Source organism: Carcharhinus amblyrhynchos, chromosome 5 (assembly GCF_965287045.1).
Source record: "Carcharhinus amblyrhynchos chromosome 5, sCarAmb.v2.hapA, whole genome shotgun sequence".
NCBI classification, from domain to species: Eukaryota; Metazoa; Chordata; class Chondrichthyes; order Carcharhiniformes; family Carcharhinidae; genus Carcharhinus; species Carcharhinus amblyrhynchos.
Window position 1 is genome coordinate 16611231 of NC_137328.1, and position 24257 is coordinate 16635487.

The following is a 24257-nucleotide window of genomic DNA, read 5'->3' on the forward strand; positions in this document are numbered from 1 at the left end:
GGAATCCTGATGGGGGGGTTGCATGTCAGGAGTCATGATTTGAAGGGGTGTGTCAGGGGTCATGATGGGAAGCCATTGGGAGGGCTCTGATGCCCTGATGCTGGCCACCCATGGGGAGGGAGGGAATCTCCCAGTGAACTGAGAGATTGGGGCATCCTTGTGAAACTGTGCCTGAGCACTCTGAAGCCAGGCATGTTTAGGCCCTGTTTCCCCTCCCAAACCCTTTCATATCTCTCCCCCCTCACCTTAAACCTATGCACTCTCGTTTTAGCCTCCCCCACCTTTGGGAAAAGATGTTGACTATCTACCTCATCTATGACCCGATGTTGGTTTAGACAATCATTTAATCCAATATTTATGCTGACACCAAAGTAAGCAAAGAACTGTGGATATTGGAATCTGAAACAAACAGAGAATGCTGGAAAACCTGCCGGAACACCTTCGCTCAGTCCGCAATTGTGACCCCAACCTTCCTGTCGCGTGACATTTTAACTCAGGGCCTGTATCGAATTTAATTGAGTGAAGTAAAAGAAACTCACCTCGACTAATTCCGCCAAGCGTGATGTTGGTGTGGTGTGGCTCCTTCCGCATGAGTCTATCCCCCAGTTCCGAGTGATCCCTGACCCCACCCAACCTGGTTTTGCCCACACTGCCCATGGTCCGAATCCCCTGAGCCGAAATCTGGCAAAATCCAAAAGCCGGTACAACCCTGTTCCTGAGGTTGCCAGTTTTGAGACGCGGTCCCGTAATAAGATTGGTGAGCTGCATGTATAAGTGGTTACATGGGATTACAACATGGTTGCATTAATAGAGACATGATTGAATCAAAGGCCAGGAATGGGTTATTAATAATCCAGGTGACTATGTATTCAAGCATGACAGAGAAAGGAAAAGAGAAAGAGGTTTGACAGTATAGATTAAGAAAGATGTTACAGTTGGAAACTTGTTTGATGGTTATTGTTGAGTTGGACAGAGGGGGAGCTGTTACATTGCTGGAAGTTATTTCTATAATAGAGCTCTATTCAGCGAGGAGGAGATGGATGAGCAAATTTGTTAGCAAACTTTAAGGGTGCGTAACAAAAATATAGTTGTAAAATAGAGTAGTAATAAAGTCTGAGAAAATGTCCTCCTAAGGATAAGGAAGGAGAAGAGTTTCTGCGTCTCAATACTAAATTCTGTGGTGTTCTTACGTTCAGTGCTGATGTGATATTGAACTGGTGTTTGCGCCATGCACTTAGTTTCCCACCCAGTCCACACCAGAGCCATTTTGCTGACAGCATTAGCAACATACAAGGTGGGCAGCACCGTGGTGCAGTGGTTAGCACTGCTGCCTCACAGCGCCAGGGACCCAGGTTCAATTCTGACCTTGGGTCACTGTCTGTGTGGGGTTTGCATGTTCTCCCTGTGTCTGCATGGTGCTCCAGTTTCCTCCCGCACCACAAAGATGTGCAGGTTAGGATGGTTGGCCAAGTGTCAGGGGATTAACAGGGTAAATGTGTGGGGTTATGGGGACAGGGCCTGGGTGGGATTGTGCTCAGTACAGACTTGATGGGCTGAATGGCCTCCTTTTGTAAGGATTCTATGATTCTCAGTTCTGGAATTATGCAAAGTAGGCACACTCAGCTTGTAATGCTGATTTGACACCAGCAATGCCATTTTTGACCTCGCTGTTCCAGCTAACACACTCTCTTCAACTCTCTAAACATGTTTTCAGCAGTGGGAAGAATCCACCCACCACCCTCACAAGTCCCTCCACCCCAACCAGCATTATTTAAGGACTCATCAATCACTTACAAGCTAATTGCTGATGAATTTCTGCTGGCTCTGTTTGAGTTTGTCGTTTGAAGGGTTGCTTATCACTTGACGTATCTGTGGGTTGTGGTGCTGCAGGTTGGAATTGGTCTAGGATGTGACTGCAAGGTTGTAGTCAGGCCACTGCTCCATTCACACATGCTGTGATAGACCTTCGCTTTCAGTTACAACGGGCAGGAGCAATAGCAGCAAGGAAAAGGACAGGTTTCTCCCAGAGACAGGTGAAGTGGGAGAAGGGTTCCCAGTAGGCGACCTTTTCTAAACAGGCCCTTCCGGGAACGTTGCTTTTACTGACAGGAGTAATATGTGTGTTGTCTGTCTTGTCAAGTGGAGGTCCTCACAGCGAGAACTCTTCCACTTAATGCAATGAGGCCATCCACCTCAGAGAATGGCAAGGAAGGTCCTATGTCAGGAAGCTTCCAGCCTGAAACAGGCAACATCTGTAATATCTTCCATGTTTCTGGTTGTAGAGCAAAAGAGAAGTCACTGATTGAACCAAGGACCAGGTTCAATTCCAGCCTCATGTCGCTGGCTGTGTGGAGTTTGCACATTCTTCCCGTGTCTATGTGGGTTTCCTCTAGGTGCTCCTGTTTCCTCCTGCACTCCAAAGATGTGCAGGTTAGGTGGATTGGCCATGCTGAATTGACCCTTAGTGTCCTAGGATGTGTAGGTTAGGGGGATTAGTGGGGTAAATATGTGGAGCTACAGGGATAGGTCCTGCCTGGGCTGTCAGAGAATTGGTGTTGGCTCGATGGGCCAAATGGCCTCCTTCTGCACTGTAGGGATCCTGTGATTCTATACTGTTGATGCAAAGGAGAGGAATCTTCACTTTGTCTGTCTGAGCAGAGAGAAGCAGCTTGAGCATGCACACAAGTCACCTCCCCATGAGTGGGGAGCAATCAACTACACGTGTACCTTTGCAGGTGCTATATCTAAATACAGCAACACAGTACGATTGAAAAGGTTACCACTGACTGAATGTGTAATTGGCATGTAACCATGCTCAGTTCAACAGGCTGGTGAATACCACCATTTTTGGAGCTGTCATGATGTTTTCATTCTGTGCCAATCTAGCATTCCCTTAGCATTTGAGACACCACATCAAACCAGAAGATATTTTCTGGTTAACATTCCCTTTAACACATGGCCCATGATTCTGCTCTGCACATGCTGCCTTGCAAAACATCTGGAACAGACCACTTGTGTCTGAGCCAGCAGTCCTGTTGTTTGCTCTGGGGCAGCCCTGCTGCATTCACCAGGTCAACTGTCCTGATCCGAGGCCATCTGCTCCATCTCTACAACCTGAACATGATGAAGACACAGCTCTTATCACTGAGGGATGCAGTGAGCATCTTAGCAGCAGCAGGAGGAGAGAAGGGAGAAGCAGGGAGCGGAGATGCACCCAGCACATCTCCTTTCTGTCTGAATGGTCGGTGATCCACTCAATTAGACCACAGTTCCACCGAACATGGCCTTCAAATCTTCACTAGACAACAGCCCCGCACCTTACTTTCTTTCTTTTATTGACCCATTACATCATCCTCTTGGTCACAGAAGTGCCACCATTACCATTCAACTTCACCTCAGCAAACAACCTAACATTGCATTCAACAGTTAACTAATCAGCCTTGCACCCTTTGTGCCTGTCTTTGTCTGTCATTGTGTTCTTATACAAGTGTTACTCCAGTGGCTGTAGACTGGCAGGAGGCTGCTGATCTCCACTGGGCAGAGTGCAGGTAGCTTTGGAGGACAATGTCAAGCAGCTCAGGGCCTATAAGGCCTGGCCTCAGACTGCACTACCTCAACATGTGAGGCAGCAGTGTGGACTGACTGACAGGTAACAGTGGAAACACTGGCAGAGTGCCAGTGTTGGGAGTACAATGCTATCATCCTGGAAGAAGCTTGTGTTCCATGGAACTGCCACTCCCATAAGGTCTCAGATTCCCTCATAATCAGCTGGAGTGAAGATTGCTGAACTGATCTGAGACCTGAGGAAAAAACTTTGACAGCTTGGTGGCTGCAAACATTGGAAGCAGTCTGAGCCTGCTAAGATTTCATAAGCTTCATCGAGCATCCACTGTTTCTGCTTATGCCTTAATGGAAGTTGAGACATCAGCCAACAGACACTGCCTCATGGTCAGGTCCACAAGTCTTCCCAAGTTGTTCATCGCTTCCCGGAAAGGATGGGCTCCAATCTCTGCAGAAGGCCTTGTGTTGGAGACAGACTCATCCATGCTTCCTGACAGTGACTGTTGGATTTCTGACCCGCCAACGCACCAAGCATTTATGTGTGCAGTCTGATCCACTTTTCCGCTCACCACCTCATTAAGCTCCTCATTTGAATCCTCTGTAGGAGAACTCACATGAGACCTCATCCTCCAGGAAGCTGGCATCATTGTTGTGCCCAGGGATTCACCAAATGCAGACCCAGCCTCTAAGATATCCACTAAGAGTGTCTGAGTTGGTGGTGGTGAGTGAGATCTAGTGATGATGTTTCCTTTTTATCAGTCCCCTTTTCCCCTTAAACTTCAGGCTCAGTTCTTGACCTGCTGGGGGTAATTTAGTATTGGAAAGGATAACAGCACAAGAGTAGGGTTAGGATGAGGGTAAACGATGGCAGAGTGTGAGTGGGGAAAGTAAGAGGTGAATCACCATCTGCAGCTTGTAAATCAGGACAGGATGAGGATGTGAGAAGGAGGATTAAGTAGGAAGGTACTGCTTACTGCCCTCATTCATGGTTTCAGTGTTGCCATTGTTTTTAAAATTTATTTATCATTGTCACAAGTAAGGCTTACATTCACACTGCAATGAAGTTACTGTGAAAATCCCTGAATCGCCACACTCCGGCTCCATTCTGAGGGAGAACTTATCATGGCCAATGCACGTAACCAGCATGTCTTTCAGACTGTGGAAGGAAACCGGAGCACCCGGAAGAAACCCACGCAGACATGGGGAGAACGTGCAGGGACAGTGACCCAATCAGGAATCGAACCTGAGTCCCTGGTGCTGTGAGGCAGCAGTGCTAACCACTGTGCCACCATGCCTTGGTCATGGTCACAATGATAGCTGGACTAATGATAACCAACACTACTTCCTTCATGATTAAGGTCCACCTAATGCTGCATTAGAGAGGAAATATGTCAGTGAGCATAGTGTACCATGCCCACATAGTCGAGTCACTGGCAGTGAATGTGAGCTGTAATGTGGGTGTGAGGCTTGCAGCAGTGCTAAGCTTGTGAGAGTGGGGTGATGCTATGACTGTCAGTCAACTATTGTGCTTGATAGAGACTGTTGCTAGGCGAGTGAAGGGAGAAAGCTGACTGGGGCATTGTGTGAAGTTAGTGGTTCATTTGTAAGAACATGGCTAGTGATTATGCATTCACTGAAATGAAAATGCATGTGAGCTCATTGAACTTCTTGTGGCATTACATTCAGATCCTTGGGAATTAGACCACTGACATTAACTGCTATAGTCATCTCCTCCCATTGCTTTCCTAATCTCTGTCCAGGGGATCTCCAGGTTCATACAATCCCCACAGTGCAGAAAGTCCATTCGGCCCATTGGGTCTGCACCATCTCTCACACAGGCCCTATCCCTCCTCACTAACCCCACCTCACTGATCCCCCTAACTTTATATCTTGAAACACTAAGGGGAATTTATCATGGCCAATCCACCTAACCTGCATATCTTTGGACTGAGGGAGAAAACTGGAGCATCTGGAGGAAATCCATGCAGACACAGCAAGAATGTGCAAACTCCACATTGACAGTCACCCACTAGGCTAAAGTTGAATCCCAGTCCCTGACAGCAGTGCTAACCACTGTGCCACCATCCCACCCTGAAGGAACAGGACCTTCTGTGCATCTCCTGCGCTCAGGCCTCCAGTGATAGATTAGCAAACCTTGGATCCTACACTCTGGCATATTCTACCCTGCTCATGAACTTTTCCCCAGCTGTCTGCTGCAGCCAGAACACATTTTGATTTCATTAGGGACAGGATGGTTCTAAGTAGTGCAATTTAGCTTTAAGTGGTGTTAGCCTCATCCAAACCTCATCCTCTGCTCTGGCATGCGGTCGCTCAGTAATGTGCTTAGCTTTGTGTTGCACACACTAACATTTAAATTAGCAGGCAGCATACATCCTGATTCCCACACCTGATTACTGGCCTTATCCAATATACCCTCACTTTCATGTTTGTGGGAGAACTTTCTTGACTAATAAGTCTCCAGTAAAACAAGCAGTGTTGGATGTTGCTCTGGGAAATAAGGCAGGATAAGCCTTTTACAGTGGGAGTGACTGTAACATATTTGAGTTTAGAGTGATTACTAAAAGAAACCAGAAAATGTCAAAGGTAAAAATGCTCAACTGAGGAAGTGCCAAGTTTCAGTGATTTAAGAAGGGACTGAGCAAGATTTGATTGAAAAAAAAAACTGAAAGGTAAATGGAACAATAGAGGGTGTTTAGGAAAGAGAGATTTCTGTCGGAATTTTATGACCTTGGTCACCCAAGTCTCGCAACATCCTGCCTAAGGCCAATGGAAAATGCTATTCTGTGAGCCTTGCCTGCCCTGATTCTGGGGAGGGTGTGCCAGTAAAACTCTGGCCGCCATGTAAAATCTAGAGATGCTCTTTGAAGGGAAAAGGCAGAGCACCCAAAGCTTATACAGCCTGGATGTAAAAGGAGATATGTTAATATAAAACAGAAATAACAATTTATGAACAACAATGTCTGGAGCAAGATTTGTTTAATAATCAGGAAAATTATCAAAATTACAGAGGCAAATTCAAAAAGTTCAAATAGAATTTGATTTGATTTATTATTGTCACATGTATTAACATACAGTGAAAAGTATTGTTTCTTGCGTGCTATACAGACAAAATATACCTTTCTTAAAGAAGGAAATGAGACAGTGCAGAATGTAGTGTTACAGTCATAGCTAGGGTGTAGAAAAAGATCAACTTAATGCAAGGTAAGCCTATTCAAAAATCTGACAGCAGCAGGGAAGAAGCTGTTCTTGAGTCGGTTGGTACGTGATCTGACTTTTGTATCTTTTTCCTGATAGAAGAAGGTAGGAGAGAGAATGTCCAGGATGCGTGGGGCCCTTAATTATGCTGGCTGCTCTACAGAGGCAGTGGGAAGTGTAGACAAAGTCATTGGATGGGAGGTTGGTTTGCATGATGGATTGGGCTACATTCACAATCTTTTGTAGTTCCTTGTGATCTTGGGCAGAGCAGAAGCCATCCTAAGCTGTGATACAACCAGAAAGAATGCTTTCTATGGTGCATCTGTAAAAGTCGGTGAGAGTCATAGTTGGCATGCCAAATTTCCTTAGTCTTCTGAAAAAGTAGAGGCATTGGTGAAATTCTTAACTATAGTGTGGGCATGGAGGGACCAGGACAGGTTGACACCTAAAAACTTGAAGCTCTCAACCGTTTCTACTTTGTCGTAGGTGCAAAAACCAGCAAAGACAGGTTATATTCATATCTTTAAATATGGACTCTGTGTTCATATAGAAGTTCTGGAACTGTCTTTCATTTAAGATGGACAATGATAGGGTGCCATCGTGGCAGAGTGCTTAGCACTGCTGCCTCACAGTCGGGGCCTAGTCAATTCCCGCCCTTGGGTGACTGCCTAAGTTCTCCCTGTGTCTGCCTACGTTCTCCCCGTGTCTGCGTGGGTTTCCTCCAGATGCTCTGGTTTCCTCCCACAGTCTGAAAGATGTGCTGGTTAGGTGAATTGACCATGTTAAATTCTTCTTCAGTGTACCCGAACAGGCGCTGGAGTGTGGCGACTAGGGGATTTTTCACAGTGGCTTCATTGCAGTGTTAATGTAAGCTGACTTGTGACACTAATAAATACATAAACTAAATAACTTAAAGGGGCCACCAAGGGTCAGGTGACCTATGCATCTGCAACACAGATTATCTGAAGCTTCCAGAAAGTTCTGAATTGCACCAGCCTGGGTGGGGTTGGGGGGGGGGGGGGGGGGGTGGTGGGGGGGGGGGCGGTGGTGGTGGTGGAGGAGGGGATGGGGGTGGGGGGTGTGGTGGGGTGGGGGGGGTGGGGTGGCACCCGTTTGAAATGGATATACCAAGTTGAATACCATCTGCGGAGTTCACACTTGTTCTTGTCTGGGGGGGGGGGGGGGGGGTTACCCAAACAAAATGTTCAGGCTCCATGGTTGAATATTATGGGTGGGTGAACACTTTGCCCTTCTTCCTACGTGACCGCAGCTTTAAACCCATCACCCCCACACCCCCACACCACCATCCCTGACCTGCCCAAACCATCCCTGCTCACTGGACTTACCTGTTTCTGGGCATCATTTACTCCTCCTCCTTCTCCATTACGGCAGTCACTCATTACACACACTGGCTCTGATGGATCTGAGGGCCATTTGGATTAACCAGCACCTCCCAAGCTCAGGACTTCCTCTTTCTGCCCTTGCTTAGCTCGGCTGCAGTCCTTTATGGTAAGAAGTCTCACAACACCAGATTAAAGTCCAATAAGTTTATTTGGTAGCAAAGTGGCGTTTGCTACCAAATAAACCTGTTGGACTTTAACCTGGTGTTGTGAGACGTCTTACAGTGTTTACCCCAGTCCAACGCTGGCATCTTCACATCGTGCTTTATGGTGACAGAGCAGGCTGACAGGCCTTTGTTCTGTGGGGGGTGGAGGGAGGGAATAGGAAGGGAGAGGTGGGGAGAGAGAGGGGGGCGTCCATCTACTCGTAATATTCAGCTCATGGACTTCTGCTTTGGGTAAGCTCCCCTCCAAACTGCAATATTAGAGTCCCTTTTCTTTATTGGGCTCACAGCTATCGTCTGCTTTATTGCAGCCAGGTTAGGAGGGGTGAGCTGACTCCTTTCATTGTCCTACTCCTGGGTTAGTTATCCTGAAATCATAGAATCCCTACAGTTCAGAAGGAGGCCTATTGAGTATGCACTCACAATAATCCCAGCCAGGCCGTAACCTCACATATTTACACTGATAGTAGGGGCAATTTAGCATGGCCAATCCACCTAACCCACACATCTTTGGACTGTGGGAGGAAACCCAGGCAGACATGGACAGAATGTGTAAACTCCACACAGACAGTGACCCGAGGCTGGAACTGAACCTGGGTCTCTGGCTCTGTGAGGCAGCAGTGCTAACCACTGTGCCACCATGTCGCCAACAAACAAAACTATACAAGGTTTAAACTTAAATAAAGGTGTGGCACTACTAATTCGATATGCACTGAACTACACATAGCTTGGTGTAAAAATTAAACCAGCCATATTGCTCAAGTTCACAAGTAAGGAGTTAGTTTTATAACTAAAACCCAATCAGGAAAGGGTACACAAATTGTTAACAAAGGGTTTTAAAATGTACATAACTTCCCACTGATGCAAAAAACACACACAATTTCCCCAGGCATGCAGAAAAGAAATAAAACTTTACAGACTAACAGACGTTAAAACTTGGCCAAGTAAAGACAAAGGTAAAGTCATAAAAATAATTCACGGATTGTCCCAATGCTTGTTCATAGCTGGAGAGTCAGTATCCACGGAGGTTGTGGACCTTTGCATTCTCAATGAAGTAGTCACTTTGCAGCAGTGACTGGTCTAATTCATATTTCTTTTGAAGACAGTGGTGTTGAGTTGAAATCCTCCTTGAAAGCCTGTTGTTCTGCTGCAATGAGAGTTTGCAGGACATCTCCCTGGTTTCAATCTTAGCCATCTTATCTTAGCCATTGCCTCTGAGTGCTCCATAGACACCGTGGGTGGAATGTTCCCACCCACCTCACCACAGGAATCATAGTGGGTGGGAGGGGCAGACCACACAATGGCATTTTGATCTCGGGAGAGATTTTTTGGTCTTGGGACAAGCGTAGCTGGAAAATCCGGCCCTGTGCCTCCATAAAATGGCTTGTGGTCTTCGCAAATGCCGCAGAGTGGCTGCTGTCGATCAGTGTCCTTTGCTTAACCACAAAACATTATTTTCAAAAAGTCCTCCATATGTATTAGGAGTTAAATTCTCCCAAAATATGAATAAGTGTCATCTATGGCGGGAGAGAGTGTGAATTCTGTTGGGTAGGTTGCGGGTATAGGTTGAGGGAGCTAGGTGTCTTCTCCCTGGAGAGACAAAGGTTGAGAGGCGACCTGATCAAGGTTTATAAAATGTTGAGAGGAATAGACAGGGTGGATTCTCGGAGGCTATTTCCCAGAGCTGAAATGGTCGCTACGAGAGGACACAGGTTTAAGGTGCTGGGAAGCAAGTACAGAGGAGATGTTAGGGGAAAGGTTTTCACTCAGGGTGGTGAGTGAGTGGAATCGGCTGCCATTGGTGGTGGTAGAGGCGAACTCACTGGCGTCTTTTAAAAGACTTCTGGATGAGTATATGGCATCTAATGGCATTGGGAGTTACAGATAGTTCTATGGCTTGGTAGGTATAGATGTGATCGGTGTAACTTGTGGGCCGAAAGGCCTGTTTGTGTTCTATGTTCTATGTATTCCAATTCATAGGTCTGACAGTATCTGTGGAGAGAGAAGAAAGCCTGTGTTTTGAGTCTGGCTGACTCATCATCTGAATTGATGAATCCTGAGCTGAGCGTGAGCTTTCCCAGTCACTCTGAGATTGGAATCGAAGTCGGGAGCACATTTCCTGCACGCGGTACATAGTTTAATTGGGACAATAAATAATTTGCTTAGTTACTAGACTTGATGGTCACCAATCCTTTGAGATTTCATGCTAATATGCCAGGTGTCATTAATGTTTACCCAGCTGCACCATTGAAATTCATGGAAAAGTGTTCTTTTTTCCCACAATGAACTAATTTATCTGATATATTACTTGAAAGGTTCTTACAGGTATGGTTTGGTCACATATTAAAAATGCTGTTGGAGCATTAGTACATAGAACATAGAACACTACAGCACAAACAGGCCCTTTGGCCCACAAGTTGCACCGATCGCATCCATACCTAGTAAGCCATAGAATTATCTAACTCCCAATCCCATATACTCATCCAGATGTCTTTTAAAAGACCCCAGTGACGGCAGCCGATTCCACTCACTCACCACCCTTTGAGTGAAAAATTTACCCCTAACATCTCCTCTGTACTTGCTTCCCAGCACCTTAAACCTGTGTCCTCTCGTAGCGACCATTTCAGCCCTGGAAAATAGCCTCCGAGAATCCACCCTATCTATTCCTCTAAGATGTTTATAAACATCTTATAAACCTCTATCAGGTCGCCTCTCAACCTTCATCTCTCCAAAGAGAAGAGACCTAGCTCCCTCAACCTATCTTCATAAGGCATGCCTCCCAATCCAGGCAACATCCTTGTAAACCTCCTCTGCACTCTCCCAATAGCTTCCACATCCTTTCTGTAGTGAGGTGACCAGAACTGCGCACAGTATGCCAAGTAGGGTCTGAGAGGGGTCTTATAAAGTTGCAGCATTACCCCCCAGCTCCTAAACTCAATCCCTCGATTAATGAAGGCCAGTACACCATACGCCATCTTGACCACATCCTCCACCTGCGAGTGGAGGATGTAGTTGGAATTCAGCTTTGGTTTTAATGCAATGCCAGGCATAAGTTTATTTATTAGGGTCACAAGTAGGCTTACATTAACACTGCAATGAAGTTACTGTGGAAGTCCCCCTAGTTGCCACACCCTGGCACCTATTCAGGTACACTGAAGGAGAATTTAGCATGGGCAATGCATCTATACAGCACATCTTTTGGACTGTGGGAGGAAACTGGAGAACCTGGAAGAAACCCATGCAGACACATGGAGAACATACAGACCCCGCACAGACAGTGACCCAAGCTGGGAATCAAACCTGTGTTAACCAATGTGCCACCGTGCTGCCCCCAATTCTGATGCAAGATCATCAATTTAGACCGTTAATCCCACCTTCCTTTCTCCACAGATGCCACCTGACCCACAGAATGTTTCTGTTTTTATTCCTTATTTCCGTATCTCCAGTATTTGGCTCTTATACTGATCTCAGATCGTATCTTAGATTGCGTGAAAGTGTCAGAGGCTCATGAATCAAATTTGAGAGATTAATCATGGTCAGTTCAATCTCCTTCTGTGCATCCAATAAAACGGACAAACACTGCAAATTTTTGCAGGTGGCTGAGCAGATGAAATACCTCACTTCTTAGAAGCAACAAAAATCTGACTCAAAAGGTCGATTAACAAGCAAATTGTGTCATCTTTCTGTTATTTGAAGGGATTTTGAGTTTGATTATTATTAATTGAGTAGCAAATATGTACACGGTTAAATCACTTTACCATAGCAACCTGAGGCAGGTACATTTCGTGACAGGGCAAAGGTCAATTGCCATGGAAACGATACTTGGCTTTTCCCCTGCATCTGCACAGTTGATGTTTCTCTATTTTCCAGATAAGAGGAAAACCTGGGATGTGGGATGACCTAAAACTGGAGATTTAAAGTTTATTTATTAGTGTCACAAGTAGGCTTAGCTTAACACTGCAATGAAGTTACTGTGAAAATCTCCTAGTTGCCATACTCCAGCACCTGTTCGGGTACACTGAGGGAGAATTTAGCATGGCCAATGCACCTAACCAGCATCTCTTTCGGACTGTGGGAGGAAGCTGGAGCACCCGGAGGAAACCCACCCAGATACGGGGAGAATATGCAAACTCTGCACAGATAGTGATCCAAGCCGGAAATCAAACCCGGGTCCCTGGCGTTGTGAGGCAGCAGTGTTAAGCAATGTGCCAACATGCCATCATGTTGCAACAACTGATGACCCGTGTGCTACACTCAACAGCTCACCAATCGCCATGGGACTAGCTAAAGGTGTTGCATGCAGATAGATTGATTTTGAGCCATTATGACTTAAATTATGGAAATGAGCCAGAGGAATAGATGCACTACTTCTAATATTTACTTCCTGCCTTTCCTTTGTAATTACACATAATTATCTATTTCCAATGGCACTTTGAATAAACTAAGTTTTGCTTCTACTTCACTGAGCCCATTAGAATAATTAGTAAATATCATTTAACACCCCCCCTTCTCATAATCATTTTATCAATAAAATAGAATCATAAGAACATAAGAACTAGGAGCAGGTGTAGGCCACCTGGCCTCTCGAACCTGCTCTGCTGTTCAATAAGATCATGGCCGATCTTTTTGTGGACTCAGCTCCACTTACCCGCCACTCACCATAACCCTTAATTTCTTTACTGTTCAAAAATGTATCTGTCTTTGCCTTAAAAACATTCAAAGTGGTAGCCTCAACTGCTTCACTAGGCAAGGAAGTCCACAGATTCACAACCTTTTGGGTGAAGAAGTTCCTCCACAACTCAGTCCTAAATGTGCTCTGCCTTATTTTGAGGCCATGCCCTCAAGTTCTAGTTTCACCCGCCAGTGGAAATAATCTCACTGTTTCTATCTCATCTATTCCCTTCATAATCTTAAATGTTTCTATAAGATCCCCCCCTCATTCTTCTGAATTTCTGAATCAAAATAAAACATTTCCAGATTATCAGATAAATACTGTGTTTAGACATTTATGTTGGACTCTGCACAGAAATTACAGCTGAGGGGAGTCTGCCATCCCAGGGACATAAATAATTGAGTACGGCCAGGACGATTTGAGAAAATCACTACCAGCTGTGGAAGTGCCAGGTCGCTGCTGTTTTTCAGCTGCCGGTACTTGTCCTTCTCAGGGCAAGATCAAGATTGGTGGTGGATATTATTTCCAGCCAAAGATTGTTTTAACAGAGCCAGCACCGTACCTGATGTGATTCAGCTACCAAACAATAAAGCTGCAACAGGGAAGAGCAAAGCGGCCAAAACTTCTCCCTCAGGCCACAAACCATTCATAAAACCAGCTCCAAGTGGCATGGGGGAGGGACGAAATCATTGTAATGGCCTGCAATTTCTCTCAACTACCTTTCTAACCAGAAGCACCAACTGTTTTTGAAACACTCCCAAAGATACTCCTTGGATACCAAAGCTGTCCATGTCCATATTGCAACAAAACCTGGACAGCAGCTTGAGCTGATAAATGGCGTGTAATACGTGCGCTGCAGAAGTGCCAGGCAATGACCATTACCAGTCGAAGAGAATCTCACCATCATCCCTTGACTCTCAATGGCATTACCATTGGTATTACCACATTCCAATGGTGTGCTGGTTAGTTGCATTGGCCATGCTAAATTCTCCCTCAGTGTACCCAAACAGGTATGGCGGCTAGGCATTTTCAAAGTAACATCATTACAGTATTAATGTAAGTCTATGTAGTGACTAATAAATAAGTTTTACTTACCTTTATTTTATGTTGCTGAAACCCCAGTATCAACACCCTAGGGGTTTTCATTGATCAGAAACTCAACTGTACCAGCTTTATAAATACCGTGGCTACAAGACTGGGAATTCTGAGATAAGTGACCATCCACTACACACAAGGCACAAATCGGGAGTGTGACGGGATACTCTCCACTTGACTGGATGAGTATGGCTCCAACAACACTCAAGAAGCTCAATATCATCCAGGGTAAAGCAGCCCATTTGATCGACACCCTATTCCACCAACTTAGACCAACACTTTCTCCACCATTGAGGCTCAATGGCAGCAGTGTGTTCCATCTACAAGATGCACTACAGCAATTCACCAAGGCTTGTGGAACATCAGCTTCCAAATCCATGACCTCTATCACCTAGAAGGACAAGGTGTCACAATGATGGACCAAAACCCAAATTACATTCAGACAGATTGAACTTTTAAATAAGACATGTTTTGAAAAGAAATGAACACACAAAATGAACACAAAGATGGTTAAAGATGTCAATTTAGTTACTGTCTGAATTATGCCTTTAAGAAGTGCATTTTAAATCTTGTTCCCTGCAGTTTGTTTCTTTGTTATTGGCACCGTGATGTCTGTAGTGGCATCTTTTAATGATATTAGAGTCAGAAAATAGGCTTTCTGTTCATTTTTAATCTGGGCTAATGCAATGTTCTGGAGTTTTATAAATTTTACAACACTTTTGAATTGTTGGGGGAAGAATGATTGACAGATCAGGCAGGCAGAGTTCTTTACTTTCAGTTTTGGTTGCTGGATAGTTAGAAGGTGTTTGGATTCCAGGCTGGATGCAGTGTGTTTATCTCTCTTTTGCTGTTATTAGAAATTCTATGGCAAGTTGGAAGCAGTCTTTCTCACTTTCCCGGAGTGAAAATGTTGCTGTTGGTGCTTTGCTAGCTAGAGGCAAGCAGTGGCCCTGTCCCTATCTTGAGGTGCGCTGGAAGTACCAGTGTTGGGAAGACAGAGTTTCGATTCTCTATTCAAAGGACTAACTCACAGAGGGTGTTGCAGAGCTAGAAAATCCATCATCACATGGCTACAAGGTTGGAAATTCTGAGGGAAGCGACTCACCAACTGACTCCCCAGAACCTGTCCACCATATATAAGGCACAAGTCAGGTGTGTGCTAAACCCTGGGATGGGTGTATGTTTGTAGGAAGGTTTGTTTGGTTGGAACAGGACATTGAGCTGTTAAGGTTTATACAGTACTTTTTCTTTTATAATTTGAAAGTTATTACTAATTTTCTTTCTGTGTGTTAACCGTATTAAATAAGCTGTTATTTGATAGAAGCTCCCTAGTGGGTTGTTTGAATCATTTCTGGATGAAACATCTTGGGGGGGTGATTCTCCCATCCTGCTCTGCTGATTTTGTAGCGCAGTGGGCCAAGAGATTTAAGCGGGGTCAGATTAGTGCAATCTGTTCTGGGCTTTTGGCCCCAAGAATGCCTCCCAGCATCGGATCTCTGGCACAGAGCTGCATTACCAACGCAGAGCTTCATTTAAACATACTTTATGTATAATTAGCGGGCCCAGAACTGAAATCTCTGGGCCTGATATTCTCTACCCCCACCAGAAGTACTTCACTCCAATGGGGTTGAAATAACTTCCCACTAATGGGGAGATAACCCAGCTGGAGTGAAGGAGGGGGATGGCAATTGGGGCCCTCCAATGGGTTGGGTGGTGGGGGTGCCCTCTGGGCATTGGCATCTTAGCAGTGCCAGCCCTGGGCCTCCTGCCTAAGAGGCAAAGCGATAATGCCCGGGCAGCATCTTGGAATTGCCCACTGGGCATAGGGCAGTGCCAAGGGAGTGGGGCCTAATGGGGGCAGGACCTGATGAGGGTGATTGGTGGGGGTGGGGGGTATCCCACTGCCTCTCTGCAGTTGGGATCGGTGGGGGAGGGGCTAGCCATCGGATTTTGGAGGGGGCAGTCTCCTTGGAAGTTTGGGACTGCAGAGGCAGAGGATCAGCACTATGGGGGGGAGGGGGTTTGAGGCTGGGCCTGGGGATGTCTGAGGGACCAGCAATCAGACTGTGGGGGCTGAGTGGGCCAGCATTGTGGGGGTCGTGGGGCTGACCAGCGATTGAGTTGGCCAGCAATCGGAAGGCCGGCAGTGTGGCGCTACTACGTATATGCTGATTTTGGCGCTGACAGATCAGCGCATGTGCAAGTGGTCCACTAAGTGCTATGCTGCCGGCCTTTCCTGTTTTGTTAAATGATTTATACTAGTGCACTCAACAGTGCATAGATTCTTCTCCAAACTGCCACTCAAAAATAAACATGATTTGTTTTAGTTTTCACGCAAATTTGACACTTGGAATTTTTTTTTCGAGAATTGCCCCACCCTTACGCTTACCTGTGCTGGAATTCAAAGATCTAGGTTGAGTTTCTGACCTGATTTATAACAGAATTTCTTCAGTATGGATTAGACTAAATCCTCAGGGACAGTGGAATGTCACAGCCTTTTCCATACAGTGACATAACAAGGGCAGAAGAAACTGACTGTCATCTCCTGTGGAGATAATGGAAACTGATTACCATCCCAGTAGGAATGATATCCTGTAAAGTATGTCCCAGTCAAGTTTCTGTGCTCTGTCCTTCCAGGTGACTGGATTGAAATGCCAGTTGCAAACTTGGTAAGTGTGTATTAGTACGAGGTGTGTCAGAGCGTGTGACACAGAAACAAGGAAAGACAGCACAGTCATCCCTGCTGCTCAGCCAGGTTAAAAAACTTGTCCTCTCCCTGGTTACTGGAAGCAGGTCAAGTTAGCAATGCCACTGCTGGAAAGGAAACAGGATAACTCCTCTCAGCTAAACTGCATAACTCTAGAATCTCAAAACCAACTATTCGACTGCTAAAGCCAGTGCTCCTGGAATCATGAAATTAAAATGCTTCACCATCTATCCTACATGGACAATTCAAAGACTGGTTTGTATTTGATTTAACTTTTGCTCTTCATTTTTGATTTACTTCACTTCTCATTTTTAACATGTTTTATTATTGTATTTCATGTTTCAGTAACCAATAAACTCACCCTTTTTTTAATACAAGAAAGCCTGGATAAATTGGCAACAGACGTGATACTTGTTAAATTAGTCTTGCTGTGGCTAACCAAGGGAGTTGAATAAAGGAAAGAAGTTGATTCATCCCTCCTCACCAGGGCATATTAATTTGTTGGTACCCTGTCCTGTATTTGCCGAATTGGGGCTCATGCCGAGTTGGTTCCCAGAGAGGGGTTGGGGGAGGACAACCAACTGGGGGAACCACACCCGGGAACAGGTCAGAACAAAGGGCAACAGGCTCATGGAAACACTGCCAACTATAAGTTCCCTACCAAGCCACTCACTCACCATTCTTTATTGTCATCTAATGCTGAGTCACCAAATATACTTTTAGATCTATTGGACTTTGAAGGCCACAGATAGCTAAATAGGAAATAGTCTACTCATACCTAATTTTATGATGGTTTGTTAACTTTATTAAGAAACATCAATTTAAAGTATGATATGTTAACTAATTTGACAGTGGCTGACACAGTGGCACAGTGGTTAGCACTACTGTCTCACAGCACCAGAAACATGACTTCAATCTCGGCCTCGCGTGACTCACAATACTGCATGAGGCTTAACTACTTGCAAATGTCAGAGAGACAATCTCACAGCTGAGGATGCCACGTCAGTCACTCACTGACCTATGTCAGCTCCTGCAGTAATACCTTCAGTCTTCTGAAATGGGAGATATTCCTGTGCCATTCACTTTAAAAATCATTGCTACCTTGATTTCTACACCAGTGGCTTGTTCCAAGGTTGCAAGAGGGAAATGTCCATCTCCCAGTTAGCCAGATGCATAAGGGAGTCCACCAATGTCACGTTCAAAAGGGCAAATTATTTTGTGAGATTCACCACAGACTCCGAGGCCGGAACTTTGCAGTTGTTCATGCCAGCAGGATCATTCAGTCCCACAAGAGGTGCATGCCACCATGGGTTTCCCAGTGGCGAGCGATGTGTTCAATGGGACACCCCGTTGACAATGGCAGGACCAGAAGATACTAATGCTTTTGGAGCTAAGGGATCAAGGGATATGGAGGGAATGCAGGATAAGAATAATGAATTTGATGATCAGCCATGATCAAAATGAATTGTAGAACAGGCTCAAAGGGCTGAATGGCCTATCCCTGCTCTTCGTTCCTATGTTTCACAGTAACTTGATTGTTGTGTTAATGTAAGCCTTATTTGTGACAAATAAACTTTATGTTTCCATTTGGCTGCCAGCTAATAGCACGTTAAAATCCCGCCCTGAGATTGGATCAGCCTGAGCTGTTAGATTTGATTTCATTGCTGGATTTCCTCAGGTACAAGGGGGCAATTTATTGCAAAAACGTGGCACTGAGAGCTCACCGGGCAGAGCCAGCAGATGGTGTTTCATTCCATCAACTTTCACTCAATTAGTCACTGAAAGTGACTCCAGCAGGCATGTGCTCGCTTCCCCGTGAATTCTCACGACATTCTCAGTCATTCTCAGCTGCCAGGGCTGTTTGTCTCCCTCTGCAACTGCAGGATGGTTCCTGGGGGAACAAGGGATCTCCTCAAGAGACCTGCCAGTGTGGAATCCACAGATTAAAGATATAGTGCTACCCAGGCCTCAACAGCAGTAAAATAGATCATTGGACTGTTGAAGATGGTTGCTGAAGAATGTGCCATAGAGATTGTGCTCTGCCATGCCACATATAATTTAGCAAAGCAGCCTGGTGAGGGACTGCCAGCCAGGAGATGGAGATGAAAGACATCATCGATAGACAGGGAGGAAGGGGAAGAAACAGAATCTGATGGTAAAGTACAGCGCTGCTCTGCCTGTGGGTGTGAGGGTGATGTTATGGAGCGCCAAACTATTCCGTGAGAACTTCATGCTATCCTGATTTCAGCCAGAGCAAAGGCCCTGCACAATCGCTTGATTTCCACCTCAAGGAGTACGGCCACATCCAGCACATTCTCTCCAGGCCAAGCCACAGCCCACAGCCTCTGAAACCAAGCAGGGAAAGCTTTACGGATGCTTGGCATGAACACACTCATTTGCATGATCCTGTCAAAGCTACAGAGGATTCTGACTTGGAAACTCGCACGTGCCTCAGTCTCACAAGCTCCAATCCTGGCAAAATCGGACAAAGAACTCCATTCATTCGGCTGAAGAATGTGGAATACCTCAGCGGCAGGAGCTGTAGAGACAAAAAACCTCTGAGGGGAGGTTCATTCCACTGACCTAACAAAGGATGACAAACATAGAAACCACCATATGTCAGGACGGTCAGATCGGCACTGCTTCTGAGACTCCACAATAAACGATAAATAACCTCCACATCAGCTATCGTTGTGTTTCATTGACGTGCTGAGCCCTCAAGCCCTGGATAGCATAGTGGCACAGTGGTTAGCACTGCTGCCTCACAGTGCCAGGAACCCAGGTTCGACTCTTGGGTCAGTGTCTGTGTGGAGTCCACACATTTCCCCCATGCCTGTGTGGGTTTCCTCCAGGTGCTCTGGTTTCCTCCCACACTCCACAGATGTGCAGGGTAGGTGGATTAGCCATGGTAAATGCATGAAGTTCTAGGTATGTGGGTGGTGGCCTGGGTTAATGGCTTTTTCAGAGAGTTGGTGCCGATTCAATGAACCAAATGGCCTCTTTCTGCGCTGTAGGAATTCTATGGAAAAAAAAATCTGGTTTCAAAAGTCCTCACTACTCAATACACAGGAATAAAGTGCTCAAAATGACATAGTCACACATAAATTCATGATGTTGTTGTATGACTGGATACCTGGGCCACCTTTGTGTCATTAGGTTGTGTCCTCATTGCAACCCCAACATCTGCAGCTGAGGTGGGGGTTGCAGCTGCTGACCCTCCAGCCATCCTCTGGTGCTCCCAGTCTGGAGGATTCCAGCCCGCTGAGGGTCTGCTATACAGGTGCACTCATGTCCTCCTAGCCTGCTGGAGGGGATAGGTCACTGGTAGAGGGGAAGAAAACTGCAAACTCATCCTTGGAGCCTCCTGAAATGATGATGTCTCCGAGGCAAATTGGTGGTGGGTCTCCTTCCCGTCAATGTGTAATGGTAACTCCCTGACTCCAAGAAGAGAAGGGGCAGCTGACGTATGCTTGCAGTGCCTCGCTCTCCTTTTTCCCAGCCAACAATGCGTAGAGTCCACGATCAGAGTGGCAGAAAGTAGGTCCAGATGATTTCTGGCAGCCACTGAATGGTTTGCTGGACCTGGTTCTCTATGGTAACCACCACCTTTCCCATGGAGAAAGCCATTTGTTCTCATGCCAAAGCCGTGACAGAACTCATGGTTGGATGGACCCTCCAATATTCATTCAATACTGTGCCAAACAGTTTCCTCTTGACTGTTCCTGGTGGCACCCCATCAACCTGGAACTCAGCATGGGCCTGGCTTCCATTAATCCTCTTGCTGAGAGGGATCCCAGCTACCACATCCCCCACCAGTTGTTGCAACATCTGTGATATTTTCACCAGATTCTGACCCCAAGCCTCATCAGAAATTCATTTCGACCAAGGTGACTGGGCAAGGTGAGTGCTCCAGTGGAGGGTGTGGGAGGAATGATGAAAGGTTGAATGATATTCCTCTTTTCCCTCTCCTCATTTGGCTAAAGCAGGGTATTTTTATCTAGGAAGGATGGGGTGGCACGGTGGCACAATGGTTAGCACTGCTGCTTCGCAACACCAGGGATTCCAGATTAAGTCACTGTGTTTATGGAGTCTGCATATTCTCCCCGTGTCTGCGTGGGTTTCCTCTGGGTGCTCCGTTTTTTTCCCACAGTCCAAAGATGTGCAGGTTAGGTGGATTGGCCATGCTAAATTGCCTCTTAGTGTCAGGGGGACTAGCTAAGGTAAATGCATTGGTTTATGGGGATAGGGCATGGATGGGATTGTGGTCAGTGCAGATTTGCTGGGCCGAATGGCCTCCTTCTGTACTGTAGGATTCTACTCCATGATATACTTGCCAATTCGCTGAATGCTTAACTTTCTGATGTGTACGTAATATTACTAATCAGACAGGCTTTCTTGAGTTTTACAAAGAAGGAGGTTCACTTTATTACACTTAGACCAATCTAAAATAAATTGCAAAGTGGGGAAGGATAGATTTGTCAATACAGTCTCCAGATAAATAGAAGGGGTTTACAGTTTGTAACTGGATGATTTGCCTGGCTCCAGGCAGAGCTGTCATGTGACTTTCCTTCAGTGAAAAAATTTAAAACTGCAGGCAGCTGTTCACTCAGAGATGGTAATTTTGGGTTGAATTCAGTGAATAAGTCCTTGTTTGCAGCAGGGCCATCCCTGGTGCTCACATTCAGCAAATAGTGTTGGACGCGAGCCAGCTGGGCTGGAAGGAGGGACACCAATCATATCTTCTCTCATCAGCATCTCAGCTGATTGCCCTCTTATTGTAGAGAAAGCAGAGGTTTAAGCACAGCAAGGCTGCCACATAATCATCACCCAGTGATCCAAATATGGTAATGACTACTGTCCTGCCCCTCCTAGCAATTTGATCATGTCATGTCTGGGAATCCTCCTCACAGCCATTGTTCAAGTGATTGAATGTAGTGTTTCCCACAGTAACTTCATGAGTTCATGCCTGAGAACCCCCCGCTGAATACCCCGAATTGATTGATGCCTTGCTAATAGGGACAAGACATGTGACTCACTCATATCCTCCTGAGAGCATTGACCTTGATAGATCTTTGCAGCTGTTGTATCTCCAATTCAGAGGAATATAAATTAGAACAAACGGTGATGCAAATTGAGTAGCCATCTTTGATGTGAACTCCAGTCACATTTTTAGTCTGTTTTAAAAAAAAATCTTTGAGTGGAATTTAGATTTTTTTATGCTTTGTGGCGCAGTGGACAGGAAAAACGGATGGGGGTGGGGGGAAGCCACCAACCCCAGATGACTTTGTCCGCTGTATTTTTATCCACTCAGTGAAAAAGGTTAAGGGGCAGGTTCCACAATGTATCAATGTAGGTAAATTACTGTGGATGCTAGAATCTGAAACAAAACCAGAAAATGCTGGCGGAACTCAGCAGGTCTAACAGCATCTGTGGAGAGGGAATAGAGCTAAGGTTTCGAGTTTGGATGAACCATACGTCAGTGGGCAGCTGGAACTCCCCCCTTGCCAACACCACGGAATTCCCATCCCCACAACGGAATGAACCCACTGACAATTCCTTCATGGAACTCCACCTCCTAACACCACCATGGAGTGCCCCCACCCCCGCCCCCGCCCCCGCCCACCCCCACCCCCACCCCCACCCCCACCCCCAACCACATGGAAAGAGAATCCATGCAACACCCCACCCCCACGGAGCCTGTTGGGAGGGGCAATGCCAATGGGCAGTAACCCCACTCTCTTGAGCGCTGGAAATGCACATCATGGAGGAACTGTTGTGATTCAGGATTCGTGTTACGTCATTGGCATAGGGTTTGGCGGAGTGGGGACGGTTGCAGGGACAATTGATCAGGTAAATCTCACAGGAGTGAAATGACTTTGGGACTATGCTGGGATTTTCTGCCTCCACCCACCCTGAAAACAGGGGTGGCAACCTCCCCCCCCTTGCAAATTGTTTGAAATGTTCTGTTGGGTTTACCCTTTTCTGGAGTAAAAATCAATATTTGGCGTAAAGCATATTTTCATGACAGGACGAAGATAATTTTGATTTGAATGGTCCCTTTTTCTTACCAAACTCAAATCCTGACTCTTTCCGAACATGAGTCAACAGGTTTGACAGCAACTGTGGAATGAGAAAAGAGCCAACGTTTCGAGTCTGGATGACCTACCGTTAGTCATCCAAATTTGAAATGTTGGCTCTATTTACTCTTCAAAGATGCTGTCAGCCCTGCTGAGATTTTCCAGCATTTTCTGCTTTTCCAGCTTCCGCAGTATTTTGCTTTTATCCTCACTGTTTCTCCCTGGATGACCTGTGTGTGAGATGGCAGCAGAAGCAGTCATGGAGCGTTGTGGCAACGGCAGATAATTTGCGTTAACCTCTTGCTCCACGCCAGAGTGAGGATTACATGGTGTTCGTGAACCATGGAAACAAAACCTGAGCAGCTTCTAAACGTTAAATCATTAACTCAAGCCTCAGATTCAGTTTGAGCTTCGAAAACACATTCCTTGGTGTTTGTCATGTTGCGAACAGCCATTGTTATTGTAATGCTGCGCACAGTGTGCATAGAATTTCCAACCACATTCCTTTACAACTTTTATTGTCATCATGGGGCCACTTGCAATTTTTCTGGGCCACTCAGGAATCCGCACAAGTTGCTGAGCGCATTCCCATGAGGCTATTACAATGCTTCGTTGGTAATATTATTGCTGTAGATTCAATGGGAAGCAAATTACAAGAGATTAGAGGAAAATTCAACAGCAGCATCGTGCCCCACTCTGGTAGTAATTAAAGAGTTTGTGCTGGAAGTACGGAGCCCTGGAGTTCTTGCTAGACCGTGCTGGTGTCGTGTTGGAAACATACCCACCGGAATAGACAAACCAGTGCAAATGATCGTGAGCAGCAACTTAGCTGATGGGGCCCGATGTTCAAAGTCTTGGGCAGAATTCTTTATGCCGTCGGTGTTGGATTTGTACCTGCGAAACAGATAACCAAACTTCTCCTTCACTCTGCTGTGTCTATTAGGGATGCTGTTGGAAATGTTCAAAGCGGTGCTTGATTTAAGGAGAGACAATGGCCTGGTGGTATTATTGCTACACTATTAATCCAGAAACTCTGCTGATGTTCTGGGGACCTGGGTTCGAATCCCACTTCGGCAGGTGATGGAATTTGAATTCAATTAAAAAAAACCTGGAATTAAGAAGCTATCATGAAACCATTGTCGATTGTCAGAAAAACCCATCTGGTTCACTAATGTCCTTCAGGGAAGGAAATCTGCCGTACTTACCTGGTCTGGCCTACATGTGACTCCACAGCAATGCGCTTGACGCTCAAGTGCCCTCCAAGGGCAACTAGGAATGGGCAATAAATGCTGGCCAGCCAGCGATGCCCATGTCCCCTGAATGACTGAACAAAAGAGAGCTCGTAATGAAATGTATGCTGGTTGT